Here is an 11365-nt window from a genome sequence, read left to right on the forward strand (position 1 = left end):
CATGTGGCATGTTTTCTCTGGACAGACCTTGTCGGCAGCGGGTGTAGACTGCTAGGGCAGGTGATCCGATAATGGGTGTGTAGCTGGCCCTGGCGAAGGGAGGAACTTCCCCGGTAGGGAAGGGGCACAGCAGCGGAGTAGGTGGAAAGTTGGGGGTCGTCTGTGTGCAGCAGGAGGAGACCTGATTGTCCCTTGGGAACAGGCCCAACTGTGTTATGGGCCCGGGGGTAGTTAGGTCTGCCTCCTGGCTGTCAGGAGCAGGTCCGGGACTGTTCCGGGGAGCTCTTAGTGGAGTACATGGGCAGCAGATGCGGACACCTCTCTCTCCAGATGGTGGTGAGAGGTTTGCTCAGCTCACACTGCATGGGGAGCAGTGGCAGGCAGAGGATCCTCCCAGAGTCAGGGGCCAATGGCAGGGGCCTGCCAGGATTGGGGGTGGGGAATGGCCAGGCTCTGGACTTTCTACGAGGGAGAAGGGAGAGGTGAAAGGATCAGGAGGGTGTTCCTTTGCTGTGGGCAGCAATGTCAGGGCTCCCCTGTCCGTGAAAAATGGTAATTGGTCTGTGTCCAGGGTGGGTGTGTACAACGGCCGAGGTCAGAGTGACCCTGCTGGTGGTCTCTACATTTGTCATGAATTTGGATACAACACAGTTACGCCATAGGACTGTGGATTTAATGTAGCCAGAACTGTGGGCAGTACTTTTGAACTTGGGGGTCCGTTGTCCTCCAGGTGCCCAGGAACCCTTGCTTTAAAATACCGGGACGTCTTTTTATGAGACTTGCTGCTGTACGACCACAGGGCAGGTGGAAAACCAAGAGGTATTATGTTGTCACGCCCATCGTTGCATTTCCTTGCAGTGAAGTAGGAGCCTTGATCTGATGGTGTGACCCTTGGCGCTCAGAAGCTGGGAGGCCTGCGTGTTAACCCTGCAGTGACATTAGCTGAGGTTGGCGCCCTGGATGGCTAAGCCGATGGAAAGCCTGTGTCTGCATCTACCGTTGTTGAAGCATATTGAATAGCTCCCACCGCTACAGGGAGCGCCCCGATAAAATCTGTTTGCCACTTCTGAGGTGGCTCTCCTCCTCTGTAAATTTTCCTCCTAAGCAGCAGGCCCCGTGTCTAGGTTCCCGGCATCTGGTACATTCGCTAAGGGCTTTGTTTAAACATCTCTCTGCCACGTCAGCTCTTCTATTCACAATCCATTTTCATCACCTGTCATGCCCAAATGCCCTGACTGCTCGCGTGCCCACCAGCAGAGAGGGGAAGGTGGCTCCTCCCAAGACCTGGGCCCCCTCCTCCCAGAGGCTCACCTCCTTTGGCGGTTCGGTTAATCCATCAGGTTGGCGTGGGTTCCTGCCTCCTCCGTGTTTTGTTGGGGATGGGCCGAGGTGTGGTGCACCCAGAGGGCGGAGCGGGAGCCAGTGTGGTATTTCCTCAGCCCTCTGTATCCCGGATGCCTCAGCTTTTATTTTCCGGCCCTGATTTTGCCAAGGTCCTGACCAAGGCCTTAGCTCCTCAGGCGCCGACCAGGAGTCAGTAAGATGTGAACCGTGGGCACACGCTTGTCACCCCCCATGGCATTGCTGGGAGTTTGCGCCCAGCTCAGCCCACGGGGCCCTTTGCTCTGTGCCCCATATGGACTGTGGAGCGTTCGACTGGGGGTGACAGGCTGCGGCTGTCCGTTGTCCGGTCCCTTACACCCTGTGCTCACTCCTTTGGGAAAGGAGGACCGTTGCTTTCCTTGTTTTGAGAGTACTGACCCTCCTCCCTGGCATCCCCATTGCAAGGGGCAGGGGCATTTCCGGGGTTTAGGCAAGGTAGCCTCAGTGGCAGGGTGGTGGCTGTTTCCTCATGGACTCGGTGGCACTCTAGCAGGGCCAGGTTTAGGGCGACGCTGTAGATACCGTTTCCACTTTGAGGAGGAGGCCTCTGAGGCCGAGCCAGTTCCCCGGGGAGCTTCTCCACTATTGGGGCGAACTCGGAATCTGGGTCTGGGGGGTCGCTGGCTCTGCCCCAGAAAGGGCCTCAGTTTCCACAAGTGCCGTGTGCGCTGCCAGGAGGTGGGTCTCCAGTGGCAGGCATGTCTGGCCTGAGACTCGGAGGCCCTTACAGTAAAAGCCTGTGGGTGGGAGTTTGGTCCAGAGGCCCCAGGAAGTGAATTTGGAGGTGGCAGAAACTTCTAACTGTAAGTCCTGCCCTCGGGGCACGAGTAGGGCAGCCGACGTGCTGGCCTCCTTTATCTATCTGGTGGTGGCTCAGGTCCCCACTGAAAATGGAAGACTTACGGGTGACCCTCTAGACGGGCTCCCGCAAATATTAGCGGTGAGGAAAGTGCTGGGCGCAGAAGCCAAACTTTTCTGCCACATGCTGGGCCTGCTTTCCGACGCGGGGGCGGGGGCCCTGGGAGCTCACCTTTCACCAGACCGGAAATAGCTCACCCTTCTCGGTTCCACACGCAGCCCCCAACTTAACAGACTGGCAGGGCCCTGTGCCCTGCGTGTGGGGGACAACCGCCCATCCTCTCTCAGGGACGGCTCGCCCAGGGTTGTGACGCACAGGACACGGAGCCCTGCCCGGGTCGGGGAAGGAGGAAGTCATGGATGGACGCCAAAGCCGTGTCTGGTGGGCGTGCAGGGCCGGCGTCTGGGTCCTGTCTGCAGAGCCCGCGTGCCGTGGCAGGACCACCGGAGTCCCCTGAGGCGTCCAGAAAGGGCGCACTGCCGAGCCCAAGGCGAAGGCGGACTGTGGTTGACTTTCCTGTGGTAGCTTCACTGCGGGAACGCGCTGGCCGAGTCTGGAAGCCCAGACCGCTTACCGGGACTTTGAACGTCGTTCGTCGAGGCACTGAGGCCTGGTGGAGCAGCGCCTGGTACAGGCTGTGGTTGGCCGCCACCCACTAGCGCTGGCGGTAGCAAGGCCACAGCAGGGAATCAAAAAGTGGCATGCTGGGTGCCCCTTCTTTAGCTACGTCGGCCGTCACAGGCCATCATCCTTGAGTGCCTTGATGTCGCTGGTGCTGTGGCCTATTTACCACCCACCCAGTCGGTAGGTAGGGGATGCTAACCGGTTCCCACGGGGTGGCACCCACCGACAGTGTACAAGGCTTAGGCTTCTTCCACGAGGTTACCTGCTCACTGGGACAGTCCCTTCCAGTAATGGGGACAGGGATGGTCTCCAGGGGGACAACCAGGACAGAAGCATCTTTTAGCAAATCTGGGCCAATTTAATAGTTAAGTGGGTAATTGTCCCTTTAGTTAATTCTCCTCCCAAGCTGGTCATCTCCATTTCGGGGCGCCCCTTTAAAGCCTGCGTGCTCCCTGGGCCTAGGGAGGTCTGAGCACCCGTGTCCAGCAGGGCCAGCCAGTGTGTTTAGGTTTTGGAGCCCAAACTACAGTTAATGTGATAGAAAGAGCTTGCCTTCCACAAGGGGCCCCACTTCCGTGGCTGCTGGATCCCGGAGTGGGGGCTGGCCCGGGCCACTGGCCGAGACCAGAGGCAGGTCCTGAAAGGGAGGCTGCCCCTGAAGGGGAAGCCTGTGGCAGCTCATGATCCAGCCCTAGTGAGGACTGTAGTTGCTCCACTGATTTATCAGAACATCTAATTTGGGACCCTCTTGTCCCTTTCGGTTCAGTATAATCTGTGATGGTTAAGTTTATGTGTCAACGTGGCTGGACCACAGAGTGCCCAAACTTTGGTGAAACATTACTCTGGGTGTGTCTGTGAGGGTGTTTCTGGATGAGGTTAACACTTGAGTGGTAGACGGAGTAAAGCAGAGTGTCCTCCCCATTGTGGGTGGGCCTCATCCAATCAGTTGAAGGCCTGAATCGCACAAAAATCTGAACCTCCCAGGAGTGAGAGGGGATTTCCTCCTGCCTGACCGCTTTGAGCTGGGACTTTGGTTTTTTTCCTGCCTTTGGTCTCAAACTGAGACAGTGGTGCTTCCTGGACCTGACGCCAGCAAGTCTCTGGACTGGAACTCTAGCTTTGGCTCTCGGGGGGCTCCAGCTTAAGGCCCGTAGATCTCGGGACCTGCTAGCCCCCCAAACCACGGGAGCCACTTCCTCACGGTAAATCCCTCTCTCTCTATATACATCCTGTTGGTTCTGTTTCTCTGGAGAATCCTGACTAATGCATAACCTATCTTGTTTTCTCAGGTTCACGCTTTTAAGCGGAGGCCTGGCTGCAGGTGGTTTGTTTGCCTTAGGAGGGGGGCGGCTGCGCTGCTGATGGCAATTTTGATTTAGGCCAGGTGGCCTGCATGCCTGGCTCTGAGTTTGTCTTTCCCGAGTTTGTATTAAATCCAGGGCAGCCATGGCCTCTTGAACAGTTTTAACGTGCGCCATCCTTGTTAGTGGCGAGGACTTGTGTTTGTCAGGAGCCCTCCCCGCTGAGAAACAACTGCGTGGACTCTGGACTCAATTCCGCCTCCTCTGACTTACCAAGTCACCCTCCTGCACACCATCTGTTACCTGATAAGCCCACTCCAGTGTCCGCAGCTGATGGAGATCTTTGGCCTCAGCTGGTGTTTTCCACTGACAGCCCGCACAGGTGGTGGTGAGGCCTCCTGGAGGGTGGGGGGCCCTCCGAGCCATAAAAATCCACATCAACAAGGTATATGTGGCTCGGGGTCCAAAGCCGCCTCTCGGGGCCCTTCCCACCTTGCCCACTCACTGCAGGATCCTTTAGTAGGGGCTCAGTCTTCCATCCCATCCCGTGCAGCCCATTGTTTGATGCCAGCCCCTGTTAGGCGGAGCTCGCTCCCCACCAGACACACTGTGCAGCCTGGCACCCCTCTTCATTTGGTTCCTGGGGCAGGTCCTTAAGGAGGGACTGGGCCTCAGGGCGAGAGAGGATGCTCTCCTCCAAATCAGAACCGGCCCCTCCTTCCTGACCCTCCCTCTTGTCTCTTCAGCCATTATCACGGGGGAGGGGGGAGTCACTGGCTGCAGGTAGACTATCCTCTGCACTGTCATGGTGGTGCTCTAGAGGGCGCCATTCCACCTCCCCCGGGTTTTCCCTTCTCTCTTGTCCTGCCCCCACCCTGGAGTTTGGGCTCCTACCTCCTCTCTGGGGCTGCATGCTGGTGAGAAGCTACTTGGGACCGAGGCCTCTCATGGTTGGGAGCCCCTGTCCAGCAAGACATCAGCCTCCTCCTGGGAGAGGCAGGAATGTCAACTTCCTTGCCTTAGTCACTTTAAGTAACGCTTTAGCCACCTCAGCCCAAAGGTTAGGATCTCGATATCCCTCCAGGCAGGTGCTAGAATGATGACAGTCCCAACAGAATAATTGAATGTCACAACAGCTAGGACATGCTAGCTGCTTGCAAATGCATCCCCCCAACTGCGCTTTGGTGTCTGGCCTCAGCCTGATGTCTCCACCTTCTCAGCTTTGTTTACCTGTCCTAGTGGTCCCCAGGGACAAAGACATCCTCTTATTTCAGAGTACCCCAAATCACTGACCTGGCTGCAGGGAGCTCCTCCTTCTGTAGCCAACTATGGGGTCAGGGGTAGCCCTCCCTCAGTCAGGGGGTGTGCATTCCTCCCCTTGTTCTATCAGGCCCACGGGCCTTATGGTGTCCAGCACCTGCCTAGTATCAGAGACCCAGGCAGGTGAGCTGATCTCCTTCCCTGGACAGCTCAGCATCTCTGAAGCCAAAGTCAGTTTGGTAATGATGTTGGTTCACTCAAATACTGGTGTTACTACTTGGCCAGGCTAACGAGGCACAGGGGGAGACCACAAAAAACAGACCAACTGCAAAGAGCAATGCCACACCAAACTGACATGGAGGCATTCCAGATTCGAGCCCCACCCACTGGAGGCCATTCAGGACCAATTTGCCGAGTGAATGTCCTACTGACTAGGTAGACATGCCAATTTATTAGTCATCACCAAAGTCCCATCCTTATCACCCCATGCAGTGAGTTTGAAGATTTGGAGCGCTGATCAAAGAAGAGACATGGTCATGAGATGTCAGTATTACTCAACAAGCTTTTTTTTTGGCAGTGCTGGGACAATTTGCATGACACCGAAGTCCCTCACAGCAGCAGACCTCCAGAGACAGTGGCATGGGGCTACCACCCGGAGAGGGAAGAAGGCAGTGGAACTCCCCGTGGAGAGGGAACCTGGAGAAGGGGTAAGGCGTCTAGGTGATGTTGCTCAGCAGCAAGATGGGGAGTCTGTGTCAGGGAGCTCTGAGGGCAGCGGCTGCTTTTCTGACCCCAGGATTTATCTTATCTGTGGTACCAGATGTTGGATATAGTTTTGCAGAATGTGCAAAGCAGGCAGGCTCTAAATGGCTAGAAATGCTATTTGAGCTATATTTAAAGCAATTGGATGTGTGAAAATTTAAGTTTGGCACCAGCAAGCTTTGAGCTAATAGTCCTGGCTTGCTGTGAAGAAATAAATAACAGAGGGCCAATGTATAGGGGCCATCTTTGGCTCATTTATATAACAATCTTTAATTTTTATATTGTGAGATAATGATCAAGATCATCTTTTTCCAAATGAATATTCAGTTGCTTCAGCACCATTTGTTCCAAAAGGCTATCATTTTCCCCACCGACTTTCATTCTGGCCTTTGTCGTAGTTTGACTGAATACACCTGTAGATCTAGTTCCAGATTATTTATTCTGCTCTATTTATTTACTTGTCTATCCTTAGCGACGGTACTTCACTGTCTTAATTATTGTAGCTTTATAGTAAGTCTTGAAATCAGGTTGTATGCGTCCTCCAATTTTGTTCTTCACAATTATCTTGGACATTCTAGGTCCTTTGCATTTCTATATATATTTTAGAATCTGTCAATTTCTCCAGAAAGCGTGCTGGGAGTACATTGAATCTAAATATTATTTGAGAGAAAATTGATATCTTTACAATATTTAATATTCCAGTAAATGCTGTATACTATTGATTTAGGTCTTTACATTCTTTCAATAATGTTTTATAATTTTTTCTACAGAGGTCTCATACATATTTTATTAAATTTATTCCTAGTTGCTTTTTTTTACATTTCTTGATGCAATTGTAAGTTGCATCATTTTAAACTTTCATTTTCTAATTGTTGTTTCTGATATGTAGAAATACAATTGTATGTATACGATTTTATATATTGACATTTTATTCAGTAATTTCACCTATAAATTCTAATCTGAAGATACTTTTAAACCTTTTTACATTCAAAAAATGTCATCTGCAAATTGACAGTTTTATTTCTTCTTTCCTATCCTTACATTTTTAATTTCTCTTTCTTAATTTATTGCATTGGCTAGCATATTCAATTCAATACTGAATAGAAATGGTATAGTGATAACAGATATTCTTTTCTTCCTCTTAATCTAAAGAGAAACTTGTACTCATTCACCATTAACTAGAATGTTTGCTATAGGTTTTAAATAGAGACTCTTTATCAGATTAAGGGAGTTCTTGTCTATTTCTAGTTTGCTAGATTTTTAACATGAATGGAAATGCCTCTTCCATTACTTTCATTCTAGTGGGTTTATAAATTTTTTTTTTTTTAGATCTTTTTTTTCCTTTCTCCCCAAAGCCCCCCGGTACATAGTTGTATATTCTTAGTTGTGGGTTATAAATTTTTAAAAATATTATTTTAAAGGTAGTCTATTTGTGTCTCAGGAGAGAAGAAGGGGTAAGTACATGTGGCCAATTTACCTTTTTAACTGGAAACCTTAGATTGGGTTCTTATTTAAAATCTCTCTTGTGTGTCTAATGTTCCCTTTCTCACTCCTAATGTTCCTTTTATCTTTTTTCTTAATCAGATGTCTTTGATCTTTGACTTTTTATCTATTCTAATGATTTTGTTAATGAAACCTAATATTGTGTCCTATTAATACCTCATTTTATCCTTATTAATTCCTACTTTTTACATTGTTTGGACTTATTTTGCTGTTTTTACATTAAATGTTTGGTTCATTTCCTTCTAGATTCCACTTATAATGTATGCATTAAATATGTGCATTTTCTTTTTATGTGTACTCATTGTTCTTCATTTCTAAACTGTTCATAATTTCATTTTTGATTTTTTTCCTTTAATACAAAAATAATTTTATTGCATTGTGCTTGCACAAAGTGTCCCTATGATTTGTTGGGATTTTCTTTGTGATTGTCTACTCAGTAATCAATATTTGTAAATATTTCCTGTTTATTCACTGTTGGATTTAAATATGTATATGTGCACCCATATCCACGCGTCATACATAGAGCAGACTTAATAATTGTGCTCTTCAAGCAAGTTGTCTCGTTGTTGTCTGTTTGATCTAAGAGAAGTGTATAAATTTCTGTCTCTGTAATTGAAAAGTCACCCCCTTATTCTTCAACAGCTTTATAGATGTTAAATCTTTGTTAAGTACATAAACATGCATTACCATTATGTCTTTTAATGAACTTTTTCTTTTATTAACATAAAATATCCTTCTTTGTCCTGCTTAATGTTTTTGCCTTTAAATTTATATCCACTTCTCATTATTTTGTTAGCATTTGTCTAATTTTTAGTCTATTTTTAAATTATTTTTTGAAATTATGAAATATTTCAAACCAAAAGGTATAGAGAAAAACACTTGAGTACTCTACCCAGTTTTACTAGATCTTTATATTTTGCCATATTTGCTTCAGATATTTCTTACTTTTATAAATACACCATTACAGATAGATGCAGTCGAAGCTTCCTTGTACATCTCCCTTCTCTCTTTCACCTTGTTCTCTCCATAGTGTTCATGAATATCCTGATTTTGGAGGTTCACATCCCTATGCCTGATATTGGTATAGACACACCGACTTTCTTGGGTTAGTCTTTGCATGGTATATCTTTCTCCATCCTTTTCCTCTCCACATTTTTTCATAGTAAGGCACCCCACTGTTCTTGGATGCTGAAGACAGAGGTGGCACTACAGTCAGAACGCTGACAGACAAGCTGATACCTGGGCTCACACATGTAGGTCAAGCCCAAGGGTTGGTGGTGGACCCTTCTAGCCCGGAGCCCAGAACACGTCCTATGTTCAATGTGAGCATCATCCAAAATCAGCATGTCGGCACCTTTCTGGTGGCCTAATCTCAAGAGAGCCCACGAAGGAAATGTGGTGCCATGCAGCAAGAGCAATCTACTTGCAGTACTAGAACCAGGCCTAGTGACCTGCCCGGAGGGCGCTGGCCCCAGCTAGTTTCAGGCACTGGAGAGAGGCTTATAAAATTTAGAGGCAGGCATGCACACAGGGCCCAGAGTCTCCACTTGCAGGGTCTAAGGGCAGGACTGAAGAAAGCTATGTCTCCTATGGGAGCATATGCTATAGTTGGGCTTGGTCCTCATCTGGTCTGATGACCTTGGTTTTTTAATTCTCTGGCATCTTGGCCTCTCAAATCTCAAGTGCCTCAGCAGCTTTCTGATGCCTCCAAATAAATATTTTTTGTCTTTTATTGAATTTTTTAGTTGTTCTCAGCAGGAACATTGGTCTGCTAAAAGCTTCTCTGTCATCACCCAAAGCAGAAGTTTCTCTAAATAGATTATTGTTTCTCCTCCAACGTGTAACAAAAACCAATTTGAATGCAGGCATCGTTTTTGTGAACAGAGAAGAGTTCCCTCATATCTTTTCCTCATCATGCAGGATGACCACTTCACATAGAGTCATCATATGTCATCACAGGATCAGTGACACTTGAGGTTCAGGAAGAAAGATAGCTTTCAAAAACCTAAAAATAAAAGGTACTATGTAGGACACAATAACTGTAAACACCAAATTACCTGGGGGAGCCTTCCTTGCCCATGGACCAGGTAACTATAATTCTCCACTATCACATCTCCACACAGAGTCCTCTGAGCAGGACCCAGGTGCTGTCACTCTTGCCAGGTGAAGTCCTCAGCCTCATCCTCAAATGTCACTGATCCTGCAGTGACACGTGATGGCTCCATCTGAAGTGGTCATCTGTTGGAGGAGGTAATCGAGAGGACATGACCACCAGTTGGCCCAAAGCTGGACCAACAGCTTTGGCAACAGTTCCTAGCGGTGTGCACAGCACTTCTCCAGGCAGAGCCTCTCACGAAGGAGCAGCATAGCATGGTGAGAACTTCCCTTCCTGCCAAGGGGTGGGTTGAGCATATGTTCCATCGACCCACCTCTGCCATGGCTCAGACTCCCACTTTGACTAAGTGGCATGCCCATTTGCAGCAGAGGAGCACCCTGTCTGCCAGGCTACTGTCTCTAGAAATGCAGGCACTACTAGGCCCTGTGGAGTATGAGATCCTCCAAATGCCCCCACCCCTATTCCTGTGGCAGCCCCTGCACCCTATAGAGAGCAAATGGGGGAAATTCCCAGATGCTTGGTACACAGATGGGTCTAGTCAGGGCAACCCACCCGCATGAACTGCAGCTGCTATTCTGCCCAACACTGACCCCATCTGGATGGAAGCAAGAAGCCAGTGGGCTCAACTCAGACCAGTCTGGCTGGTGATCACTCATGAGCCCTGGCCATCATCCCTTTGCACTGACAGTTGGACTGTTCTAAAGGGATTAACCCTTTGGCTCGGAAAAAGAGAAGCTAAGGTGTGGATGGATGACCATGAAAAAGACCTTGTGGGGTCAAGATATGTGGAAAGACATTTGGGTTCACCTACAAGAGCCTGAGGCAATCCTCGCTGCCTTCCACGTCCCAGCTTATAAGGAGCTGACATTCCCTGGCAATCACAAAGCTGATGCCTTAGCCCAGGAATGAGCCTTAGCAACTAACCCTTCAGTAAATACAGCAGATTTGGTGCATAAGAAAGAACGGCCACTGTAATGCCTGGGTAGGATGGCATATTGCCAACGATGCCGGATTGTCCTTGAAATACAGTGACTTGGTTAATGTAGTAACAGAACGTCCTAAATAATGCCCAAGGCAGCTGCCAAACTCTGGGGCCATCTACCAGAGTTCCCAACCAGTGAAGGATTGGCAAACTGATTATATTAGCCCCCTCCCTCCAAGGGAGAGTTTTAAATATGCCTTGGTTTGTGTGGACACTGTGTCTGGCCTAACCCAAGCTTTCCTGTGTCACTATACAAACCAGACTACCACCACTAGGGGATTTGAGAAGCTGAGTACTATGGACGAATACCCTTGTTGAACAGACAGTGATCAGGGGTCACATTTCAAAGGTCATGATGTGCAAGACTGGGCAAAAGAACATGCCACTGAATGGAGGTTCCATCTCCCCTATAACCCGCAAGCAGCAGGGCTGGGAGAAAGGAAGAACGGAACGTTAAACCAGCAGATTAAATTACTAACAGGTAAAACCACCTTGGCCAGGTGGACTAAAGTACTGTCCCAGGCTTTAATACACTTGAATGATCAACCAGTAGGGTCTATTGTCCCATATGCCAG

At 48.9% G+C, this 11365-nt stretch overlaps 1 long non-coding RNA gene across 2 annotated transcripts in view; it reads left to right on the forward strand.

Moving 5' to 3' along the window:
* LOC102150608 (uncharacterized) overlaps window positions 1–8474 on the forward strand; it is a 30916-nt gene extending 22442 nt beyond the window's left edge. The window contains exon 5 of one of the 2 annotated variants that reach the window (XR_002805524.2): window positions 6005–8474. This is a non-coding gene — a long non-coding RNA (uncharacterized lncRNA). The remainder of the gene's footprint in view (window positions 1–6004) is intronic. The other variant, XR_291116.4, reaches the window with a different exon arrangement.
* Window positions 8475–11365: the final 2891 nt, after the last annotated feature.

The sequence above is a fragment of the Equus caballus genome, chromosome X (assembly GCF_041296265.1).
Source record: "Equus caballus isolate H_3958 breed thoroughbred chromosome X, TB-T2T, whole genome shotgun sequence".
Classification (NCBI taxonomy): Eukaryota; Metazoa; Chordata; class Mammalia; order Perissodactyla; family Equidae; genus Equus; species Equus caballus.